This window comes from Adiantum capillus-veneris, chromosome 4 (genome assembly GCF_014529385.1).
Source record: "Adiantum capillus-veneris isolate H3 chromosome 4, ASM1452938v2, whole genome shotgun sequence".
NCBI lineage: Eukaryota > Viridiplantae > Streptophyta > Polypodiopsida > Polypodiales > Pteridaceae > Adiantum > Adiantum capillus-veneris.
The window spans coordinates 55926032-55938221 of NC_140934.1; the positions used below are offsets into that span (position 1 = coordinate 55926032).

General features: G+C 47.1%; 1 protein-coding gene across 2 annotated transcripts in view; it reads right to left on the reverse strand.

The window, feature by feature from the left end:
- LOC147459208 (uncharacterized) overlaps positions 1-12190 on the reverse strand; it is a 94562-nt gene that overhangs the window by 63420 nt on the left and 18952 nt on the right. The gene's annotated exons all lie outside the window — the stretch shown is intronic.

Below are 12190 nucleotides of genomic sequence, written 5' to 3' on the forward strand. Positions count from 1 at the left end.
GTTTAGCATTTAAGTGTGTTTCTTGAAGGATAGTTGACATTGTTACTAATAAAAATGCCACAAAATGGGTAAAATGACCACTGGAATGCAATCATGCATGACCAATCAAGAGATGCTAGCACTGTGAACCCAGCCATGCATGCCAAAAGCCTAAAGAGGTGGATATTGCAATGCAATAAATAGTGCTTGAAGAAGACATGGTTGATGGCAACATGGATTGTGATGGAGGAACTACACCTTGGATGGGGGGCAAGGGAGGCTACCAACAGAGTGGCACGCTAAGCATAGCCCATAGGTAGATACGAAAGGTGGCGTTTTTGCCATCTACAAACCTTAACCAAATGCAGTCTCACCATTCGATGCAATCCAAAGAGTAAGGGCAATCAACTACCCTCCAAAAGTCGTCATTGAGGGAAGATTTAGAGATGAAGCCCAACAAAGAGACCGGAGCTGCCAAGTTACTGTGGGCAAGCTACAATTACATATGGTTGATCAGTTGCAACTAGGTATGTCGTTGCCGCTGGCAAAGGCCGAAGAGTTACCAACTAAGAGACCAAGAATAGAGAGTGAGGAGCTCTAACAGCCAAGGTGGTGGCAGGGAGTTGTCTCCCTGTAGAATTCAAGGCGACGTACAATAGCGGCTTATTGAGTTGGCAAGGAGTCCATCATGAAGCTCGCAAAATCGGGCACGAAGCTGCAGCAATCATGAGGTTCACAGAGAAGAAGGTAGCTAGAAGTTGCCCTTTGTGGAGTTGAATGTCTTTCGTGTAGAACTAATAAGAGGGAGAAGGATGTCTATCGTAACGACCTCTTGTGATGTAACCGATTGATTCATCATATCCTCTTAGAGGCACCAAAGGCTCTTCAACTTCACCTCGCCCGCATGCCGGCCTCCCCCCTCTGACAGTGTGTACTTTGGTGTATATGTCAGTGTAACAAGGAATGGGGGGAACACAGCCTAAACGTTCCGAAACGGCATTCCGGACGAGTCCCGTTCCCGAAACGGAGATGGGAACGGAACGCCGTTCCAGAACGGGGTGTAAGCAGAACGGTGTTCCGGTAGTGTTCCGGAATGGGGGAAACAAGGCAGAACATGAGTCGGAACGGCGAAACGAGGGGCGGAACAGGCAAAAGTAGGCATTTGGGGGAAAAGAAAGTGGGCTTTTGGGGGCAGATTTGGGGTTGTTCGGGGAACATATTTGGTGCAGTTTGAGGGCAGGTTAGGGGGCAGTTTTGGGGTTGTTTAGGAGTTTATTTGAGACTAAGTTGAATGGAGGTAATTCAAGCCTTACTCTCGGTGGACCGTTCCGCCCCCATTCCCGTTCCGCCCGCCCCTCCTCCTCCCCGTTCCCATCCTGTTCCGGGCCCTCCCATTCCCATTCCCCGTTCCCGTTCCCGTTCCGGGTAACTATGGTATATGCATGTATGAAAGGGTGTGTGTGTGTGTAATTGTGTATGTAAGAAAGAGTGTATTTTTCTGTAAATAGAGCATGGAAAAAGAAGAGTTAAGGACTCAAGAGGTGTAGAGAGAGAATGAGTTGAGCTTGGCAACTGCGCAATGTTCGAGAAAAAATATTTTTCCAAACATAAAAAATTTCTTTTTCTTGAATTTTCCAAGAGGAAATTTTAGAAAATTGGGTTTATTTTGTGGATTTTTACACTATTTTTCTCTATTTTGGAGCGAAATTCTCCTTTTCCTCTTGCTCTCAATCGACATTTTTGAAATTGAAATGGACCTCACCTTAATATTGTCATTTTTTATTTCAAATATGCCTGTTGAGGGCAAGGGCAAAAAGAGAAATTCCACCCCAAATAGAGAAAGATAGTGTACAAAAAATGTAAGGTGCAGTGGAAATGAATGTTGAACTTTGCTCAAGATGAGTGCTCCGAACTGTGCTCAAGGTTCCTTTTACTTACGGAAGGGAGAGCCTTCCGTTCCTTTAGAAAAGAGAGAGAGTGCAATGGACACAAACAAAGTGGTGAACACTGTGAATGAAGGTGCTGAGACTGAGAGATAGAGAGAGAAGAATACGACACCAGACAAGTTGTCAAACCCTCCTCCAAGGACCCCTCTTTTTTTTACTTTTTACTTTTTTGGGCTAGAGCCGGCAAGCCAGCAAGGAACTGCCTTTGCTTCGCGTGCACGCAAACGAGTCAAAGACAAGTTATCTTGCGGACTTGCCGACAAGGGGAAAAGTGCCTCCATGCCGTATCGTGGCATGTCAACGGGGAATGGAAGCAGGTTTCCCCCTCGGGGGAGTAAAAAGTCTTTTCATGCCATGTTAGTCAGTCCATGTTCCCTTGTTAGTCACGCCACCCGAGGGTAACGTCGGGAAATCACCAAACGAATTCAGTGATGCATTTAAGGACCAAGGCTGAGAGAGAGGGACAGACCCTTGTAACTCACAGACCGTGTTGAATCCTGCCCAGGTACTCCAAGATTTTCGCCTAGTAGAAAAAGGCCCCCATCCAGCGGATGTCCAGTAGGACTGCCATACCCAGAGTGGGCGTCGGCTCAAAGGAGGCATCCCGATCCGGCCAACCATGGTCATCAAGGCCCGCTCAGAAAGCCCCAGGACAATGTTAGGCGAGACCGCACCGTACGCAATAACTACAAGCCCTACGAGCTTCAAACACCCTCATGGGCCAGAGCATTGTAGTATCGCGGTACGGCCCCGCAGAGGAATGCTGCAACGTTATCCGCATAGGCACTCCTCAGCTGCGGTCCACGACGACCATTATGGGCCCCACGAGGGACAACCCAACCTGGCAATCGCTTTCCGCTAATCTCCCCTCCCAGGAGTAACACTTCGGTATCTTCACCGCTAGGATTGTTTAACAGCCGTCTAGCATGTTCCAAACAGGGTCGTATTGAGCTTCTGAGATTGTCCAGTTCAGGGCACTATACCGACAGGTGCGTAAGTGACCTTGAACCTTCTTCCATTCCGCACAACGGGCAAGTCCTCGACTGTGCCCGTTCAATCTTATCCTTAAGCATTAAGCCATCCACTCTTGCTAGTAACAAGACTTTCTCCTCCATCCCACCGAGGTTCTTCCCAATGCTCTGCCTAAAGAGGTATCCACGCGTGTCCTCATACTTCCTCTCGATATAAGGATCAAGGGAGACACATTGATGTGAGTGTTCCCAAAGCTTCCAGCTCTCCTGTCTTGCGGTTTCAACAGAAGCGCCGTTGATATACCTCTCCCCCCAAAACTTTGTCCTTTTACACCAAGTCCACTTCTTGAATTGGTTCCAGTCTGGTATATTGTTAACCAAATCTGCAAGCCAAGTCTTTAGACCTGCGTATTTGGTAAAAGCTTGTATCCTCTGTCCTGCACAGTAAGCTGGTACGGGGGGGAGCCCTAACTCCCGGTGAAGAGTTGCTGCTGCCACAGAACTCGACTTCGCAGCCTTACCGACTACCCACCTCATTCCAGTTGCTATAAGCGTCTCTAATGGGTTCAACTTCCTCATGTCATGTGAACCCATAATCTCCGCTCCATAAGTCGCCACTGGGAAGACGCACGCCTTGAGAAAGGCCAACCTTGACCACATCGGAATTTTCTTAGAGCACAGAAGATGTTTATGGGCATACAGAGACTTACGTGCACTTTCAATCCTATCTTTAAGGATAGTATCGATCGAGACTTCGCTGTCTATTAATATGCCCAAGTATCTATACTCCGAAGCTACCTGAATCTCCTCAGGTCTGATGTGACGCTTGAAGGCAATAAGTTCCTCAAGGTCCCCGTTGAACACGATCGCCTGGCATTTCTTTATGCCGAACTTCATCCCCCACTTCTCCGCCCAACTATGCAATCTATCTAAACTAGCCTGCAACTCCTCCTTAGACTCCGCAAATAAAACTAAACCATCTGCAAAAAGCAGGCCCTGGATCTTCAGGAGTAGGCCTGGAATAGCCACCCCAAGGTCAGTCGCACTCTCATCCAGGATGTCATTAATGAATATATTAAAGAGAGTAGGCGACGCGGGACACCCTTGACGCACGCCACGGGCGATTTGGACCTCCTCACTCAACTTCGCTCCCACCCGCACTCTGACCTTGGAAGATTGGTACAAGGCTCGAAAGAAATTCAAGCAACGACCTCCAATCCCTATGGCTTCCATCTTTAAAAAGAGCGCCTTGTGTGGCACTGTATCGTACGCCTTTTCAAAGTCAATATATGCCGCAAACGTCGGTTTCTTAACAACCTTCCGTCTGAGCACAATCTCCTTCAAGGCAATCACTTGTGCCACACACTCCTCCTGAGTCCGAAATCCGGCTTGACCACACAAGAAGAAGTTTCTTTCCTCAAGTTTCACTGAGATCCTATTGATCACGAGTGAGGTCAAGAGCTTCAGAGAGATTGGAATAAGAGATATCCCTCTGTAGTTGTCCGGATTAGAAAGATCACCCTTCTTCGGGATATACACCACTACCGAGGTAGATGATGCCTCCGGCAACTTCCCTGAATCAAACCAAGTACATAGCAGTTTAAAGACTGCTCTTCCCATGTCTGTATTTGGTTTAAATCGATCCGATCTAGTTCCCTTATCTTGCATAAGGATCTTGAAAAATTCAAGGGGAATGCCATCTATCCCAGCTGCTTTATGTCGCTTGATCTTGCGACATACCTCCCGAACTTCAGTCCATCTAATAGAGTCATTGATGCCCTCTATTCTAGGCCAAAGTCGCACAGCATGGTTATGCCAGTGTTCTGGGTCCTTGCTGTGCCCGGAGGGATCGGCGAAGGCGCGAGAAGCATGATCCTTCCAAATGTCTCGGATCTTCTCTTCGTCCGCCTGCAGCTCGCCGTTCTGGTCTCTTAGGGGTTGAGCGGGCCCTCCTTTTCTGCTCCCCCCTAGAACGGCTTTCATATGCTTCCACCAAGCATACCACTCCTTGCGTCTTGCCAATTCGACGCTCTTGAGCATGAATCGTTTGAGAGTCTCTCTCTCGCTTCTCTTCATTTCAGCTCGCGCCTCTTTTCGGCACTCAACAAACTTCCTCCACGCCCTATCTTCACTAGAGGAATCACTCTCTGCATGCCGCAGAGACTTCCAAGGTTCCCGTCTTCGGTTGATGGATCTCCGGGCTCTCGGGTCTAGCCTAAAGCCTCTATTTGGCCTCTTGGGAGGCCTTACGGAGAACGCACCAACATCTCGAGAGACTCTTTCAGCTGCCTCCTCAAAGCTCTTCGACTGGCGGTTCACCGCCGCCTACGTGATTTCCCCTTCCTCCGTTGCTTCTGGTAGGGAATCCCAGAAGTTGTGCAAAAAGAGTTGAGCCGCCGGTTCAATTCTAGTCGCATCAATGGAGGGGGGGGGGGGTGGTGGGGGAGGCTCCGCACACACCGCATCACAAACCAACTTCACCTTAACAGGCCAATGGTCCGACAAATCCACCGCTCTCTGGACACTGGCATGGCCGAGGAACTGAAGGGCCAGATCATTGGCCAAAAAGAAGTCAATGTCTGATTGCCCTTTACCACGGGAAGAGTGATACAAGAGTCCAGAGCCTCTCGTTTGGACAATCTTAAAATCAAGGTCCTCACTCCCCAGCCATCTCTTCATCGGGCGCCGTCTAAGATTCCAATCCCCTCCTACCAGGAGAGGAAGGCCCTTTCTGCCCAACCTACGAAGCTTCGAAGCTAACGCGCTTAAAACGTCTGCTCGCTCATTCACTAATTGCCTCTGCGGGACATAAACATTTCCGTAAATCCAACCATCCTTCATATTTAAAGGAAAGAGTTGGACAAACAAGGAGTTTACGTCCGACATTCCCAACTCAAAGGCTCTGAGTTCCTCGGAGACCAAGGTCACAAGTCCCCTGTCCCCTGGCTTATCAGACCCTGGCACTTGGAATGTCGAATACCCCGCCATTCTAAGGGGCCATGCACCCTGGAATAGTCGAGTCTCTTGGAGACCCACCACATTCCAAATCTTTTGTAACATTACGTACTCCAACTCCCCCCGCTTCGACCGGAGTCCATTAATGTTAAGCGTGGCAAGGACCCCTCTCTCGATGGCGAGAGAGGTCTATGCTATTGATTGCACAAATCTGGTACAAGATGCTGATGCAAGCATAGTAACAGGGAATGGCCGTTTTCAGGTCTCCGTTCCCCATTCCCATTCCAAGTTCCCGTTCCGAATCCCCGTTCCTTGTTTCAAACGTGAGTACCCGTAACAGGGAATGGCATTTTGTTCCACGTTCCCGTTCCCCATTCCCGTTCCTGGTAACTATGGATGCAAGTGCTGAAAAATGTTGGTACAGTGGGCTGAAAAACACTGGGCTAATGGCTGCAAAAACGTTGTCCAAGAGGCTGAAAAACACTATCAATGCAGGCTGAAAAACGATGTCATGTGAGGCTGAAAAGCGTTGTCTATTGAGGCTGAAAATGCTGGGTTCCAATGTTGAAAACACTGGGGGTTCTGTGGAGGGATCTTGCTTGAGAAGCTATCCAGAGGGCCTGCTGCACTGGGTGTGTGTGCTCTCCTTCCTCCTTCTGCTAGATTCCACTAGCGCTAGGTTTTCTTTTATATTTACTTTGCTCAATTGCCCTACCCAGTTCCCAAAAAAAGTTACTTAAAAATAATAAGTGAAAAATGGCTAAAATAGGGAAAATAGGTTTTGTGCATTGGAAAATGCTCCTGATGGATTCTGATAATAATACTGATGATCATGTTGTGTGCAACCAGAGGATATGCATCTACTGTAAGTGCCTGGTCATGCACGGTCTGCGAACAGACTCACAAGAGTGCCAGAACACTTCCTAAGCTAGGCTAAGTGAACCCTTGTCTTGAAGTAGCTTGTCCACGTACACATAGGGCTAGATGTGCACGTGACATCCCCTCCTTTTTAAAGTGAGGTACTGGTACGGATCTGCATGGCTTCCTTATAGGCTGTCAACAATTCGGGATAATCTTTGAAAAACTCTTCATCAACCCACATTGCCTCGTGGGCTCCTCGATCCTTCAACTTCAAAAAGTACTGTCTCACTTGCTTCTTTAAACCATGTCGAAACCAATGCAACAACACTTGCTCCGGCTCCATGACTTCTGCTTCATCGATGATCTCCAGCTCTTCTTCTTCCGAAATGTCCTGTGGAGGTGTTCCCTGAAACACTTTCAACCAAGAAACATGGAAAACGTTGTGTATTGACCATGAGTTAGGCAATTGCAATTTCATTGAAACCTCATTTATCTTTTTAATGACAGGAAAGGACCATACATTTGAAAAGATAACTTTGGACACTTCTTTCCAACTTGCTTAAGACGTTGCTTCATGATTCTTAAATACACCCAATTCCCTTCCTTGATCGAAACATCCTGACGATGCTTATTAGCTTGCCGTGAATAAGATTCTTGAGCCTTGCTTAGTCGAAGCTTCACATACTCTCAGAAATCTCATCCAATGACCGACTTTCAGCATTGGCATCAGGCATTTGACTAACCAAGCGAGTCAAAAGTGACTGGAACGGACGGCCAAGAGCGGCCTCATACGGAGCTCGACCAATGGCAGAGGAATAAGAGTCATTCAAAATAGCTTGAACCAATGGATGATAGAGCTCCCAAAGAGACTGCTGATCATGCACATATGACTTTTAAACATCAAAAGCCAATTGATTGTAAATCTCTGTCTAACCATCTGACTGTGGATGAAAAGCTGATGAAAATTGAACTTAGTGCCAAAATTTTCAAAGAGTGCATGCCAAAAATTGGACGTGAACTTAACATCCCTATCTGAAACAATCGATTTTGGCAAACCACAAAGGGGTACCAATGCTTGATGAACAACCGTGCTATTAATTGCACAAATCTGATACAAGATGCTGATGCAAGTTCGAGGAGCTATGATGCACTGTGGTTCTAGGTTGGAGACGATGGCGACGACGAGAGCGACGATGATGCTAATGATTGCTGGCTGGAAACGCTGAATTATATGGCTTCAATGCTCCTTTATCTGCTGCTGTAAACGCTGATTTAAACTGCTGAAAAACATTGATTGACATGCTGAAAAACGCTGGTACAGTGGGCTGAAAAACGATGGGCTAATGGCTGCAAAAACGTTGTCCAAGAGTCTGAAAAACGCTATCGATGCAGGCTAAAAAAGGCTGTCCATTCAGGCTGAAAACGTTGGGTTCCAATGCTGAAAACACTGGGGCTTCAATGGAGGGATCTTGCCTGAGAAGCTATCCAAAGGGCCTGCTGCACTGGGTGCCTGTGCTCTCCTTCCTCCTTCTGCCAGATTCCACTAGCGCTAGGTTTTCTTTTATATTTACTTTGCTCAATTGCCCTACCCAGTTCCCAACAAAAGTCACTTAAAAATAATAAGTGAAAAATGGCTAAAATAGGGAAAATAGGTTCTGTGCACTGGAAAATGCTCCTAATGGATTTTGATAATAATGTTGATGATCATGCTGTGCGCAACCAGAGGATATGCATCTACTCTAAGTGCATGGTCATGCACGGTCTGCGAACAGACTCACAAAAGTGCGAGAACATTTCCTAAGCTAGGCTAACTGAACCCTTGTCTTGAAGTAGCTTGTCCACGTACACATAGGGTTAGATGTGCACGTGACAACCATATTTTTAAAATTTCCTCCTCGCAAATTTTGTGTTTGGAAAAACGGTAGCACTGGAGAGAGAGAGAGAGAGAGATGTGCATCGTTGAAGGGTATGAGAGAGGGTACGCGCAATGCGAGAGGTGGGACCAATAGGTGCGTGCGAGAGGGTCCAATGTCCACCCACGTGCGGCCCGGCATACTCTAAACGTTGTACATACTTTCTCTCTCTCTCTCTCATGGCCTGTGTAGAGTCTAGACAATAACCCATTACTCGACTCTCTCTCTCTCTCTCTCTCTCTCTCTCTCTCTCTCTCTCTCTCTCTCTCTCTCTCTCTCTCTCTCTCTCTCTCTCTCTCTGTGTGTGTGCCTCTTCCTCCCCCTTGTGGAGTCGTAGTCAATGCACACAACAATACAACTCTCTCTCTCTCTCTCTCTCTCTCTCTCTCTCTCTCTCTCTCTCTCTCTCTCTCTCTCTCTCTCTCTCTCTCTCTCTCTCTCTCTCCCCCCCCCCAATATCTCTCGCCACACCACCGTGAGTTCTCTTCCATTGCCATTTGGCCTGCCTGAAAGCTGTTGTCCCTCATAGAGTAATATAGATGATGGATTTCTTCACCACCAAGGTGGAAGCATGGCTGCCCAAAAACAGTTAAGAGCTTACTTGGCTATCTGTTATTGAGTCCATCCGCGTAAGGTGCAGCGGAAGTGAAAGTTGAACTTTGCTCAAGATGAGTGCTTCGAACTATGCTCAAGGTTCCTTCTACATACGGAAGGGAAAGCCTTCCGTTCCTTTAGTGAGAGAGTGCAATGGACACAAACAAAGTGGTGAACACTATGAATGAAGGTGCTGAGACTGAGAGATAGAGAGAAAAGAATACGACACCAGAATGTTGTCAAACCCTCCTCCGAAGGCCCCATTCTCTATGGCAAGAGCGGTCTACTATTGATTGCACAAATCTCTACAATGCTTTGGACTTGCCGACGATATCGACGACAATGACGACGACGACGAGACGGGCTGAAAAATGAAAACGCTTTTATCTGCTGAATTCTGACTCTATGTCGGTGACGACGGCGATGACGATGATGTGACGACGACACGCTAAAAACGCAGATGCTGAAATCTGCGTTTTCCGGGCTGAATCTGCAAACTACGCTAGATCTGACCGTGTGGCGAGGATCTGTTGCAAGAAGGTGAGGTCTGTGTGGTTCGGGACTTCTACTGCAGTGTCTAGGTGCTGAAAACTGAAAACGCTGATGCTTCTGTGGTTTCTGTCGCGATGAATCTGCAAAACGCTGCGAGTCATGCTGATCCAAAAACGCTAGGGCTGATCTGGATCCTGCTGCAAAAATGCTAGGCTTCTGCTGTCCTGCTGTCGCTAGAGGCTCTGCAAGTGCAAAACGCTAGCTGATCTGCAATGCTGAAAACGTTGGTTCTTGTGACTGAAAACGCTATGTCTCCTGCCTTGGGGGGGGGGGGGGGGGGTCTGTTTGAGAAGGTGCTTGTTGAACACAAGGTTCCTGCTGTCTCTTCTGCCAGATTATGCTAGCGCTAGGGTTTCTTATATACTTGACTTGCTAATTTGCCCTACCCAGTTTTCGACAAAAGTCACTTAAAAATAATAAGTGAAAATTGACTAAAATAGGAAAAATAGGTCTATGCACTGTAAAAATGCTCTTGATGGGTTCTGATGGAAATCTGATGATCATGCTGTGTATAACCAGAGGATATGCATTTAATCTAAGTGCCTGGACATGCACGGTCTGCGAACAGACTCACAAAAGTGCCAAAACACTTCCTAAGCTAATTGAACTAAACCCATGTCATGAAGTAGCTTGTCCACGTACACATAAGGTTAAATGTTCACGTGACAATCCATGAAAATGGTTTTTGGAGAGAAACTCTTGAGGTCCGCTCCCACAGCATCCACACTTGAACATTAGCCGAGCTTCATGTCCCTACTTCTGTTGATGAGCATATCATGCAACCAATACAAAGTTCAAACAATGTTTCACCCTCTTCACCTACTCTACTTTAGTAGCTACAATAAAAATCTCCTCCCCTACAAACACTTTAATCGCTTAAGCGATCTTTATTTTGTACCCAACAAATAAGTCACGAATATAGAATGCACCTTTGACCAACATCATAAGCATCGATAGTGGTTGGTTGGCAACAAATAAGTCACGAATATAGAATGCACCTTTGACCAACATCATAAGCATCGATAGTGGTTGGTTGGCAACAAATAAGTCACGAATATAGAATGCACCTTTGACCAACATCATAAGCATCGATAGTGGTTGGTTGGCAACAATTGCTCATCAACACCGACCGTGGTGCCCCTTGTCCACCCTTGATCATTTACATCACATAGTCTCATGACAATTGCGCTTTCATCACTTAACACGAAGTTGCCTTCACCACCCCCTCTTGTAGCTAGAGGGCACTGCAGCATGCCAACAATCACATGGTAGTCATGGTCTAAATCATCTTGCATTCCATCATTTGCCATGTATGCTACACTTGTACGCATTGCACCTTGTGGAGGTGTCAAGGTTTGCTTGTGGGGACGAAAGAGCAAACTCCTTCATGTTTGTCTACTCACTTCTCCCTCCCACTGCCTAGACCCAACATTCTTTTTGCAAGCCGATCATAGTGTCATCATCCACTGCAATTACCCGTATTGGTCATTGATGACCAATAGAGGTGATTAATGAGGAGTCGTTGATGACTCCTCAAACGGCCAACTATTACAGGCATCAATGCTTCTACATGGCACGCTCGTGTCTCCCTCTCTCTTGGACACTTGGGTTGGATGTTCATTTTGTAGCTACTCATCTCTTGTCTGCTCAAGTCCTCCCTCACACTCTCCCATGTCGGCTCCCCCCTCCAATCCCTCACACAACATGCTTGACAAAGGTCGGCCTCTAGTACTCTGTAGTGAGTCACTGTGATGAGTTGTCAAAGAGCCCTTCCTAGGGCAAAAAGCTTTTTGTAAAGCGAGAGTTGAAAGACATAGGAGTTGTTGAGGCCAAGTTTTCACGCGAAAATTAGGGGAAGGGATACAAGAGGTAACCGAAGTTCATGAATGGGTTTGCTTAAACTGAGAGAGAGAGAGAGAGAGAGAGAGAGAGAGAGAGAGAGAGAGAGAGAGAGTTATGTCGGGTAGCTCTCGTGACTCAAAGATGTACCGAGGCTACTCAATTACGTGACCGCGATTGTAATTGGCCGTGGCATCCATTGTGCCACTTCGCAACTCAAGGCTAGTGCCGCTATCATGGAAACTACCCTATGTGAGCATGCCCCTGCCAAGCTTAGTGCCTGGAAGATCAAGATATGCAAGAAGGCCAATCACCTTCCTGCCTCGGCAAATCGATGGCCATTCTATTGTGTCAGCGATTTCGCATGAGGTGAGCATGGCAACCAATGCTCCCCATGAACCATGCAAATCAAGGTCCAACCCAAGCATGGCATGATTGTGGGCTCTTTAGCTTCCCCCTCGTCTCTTCAACTTCCCCCTTCCTTTAGGCCGGCCTCCCAAGATGCTCGTCAAGAATCCACAACAGCATCTCCCTTCCACTGCAAGATGCATGGAGCTTTTTCACTCAAAGTCTCCTCTTA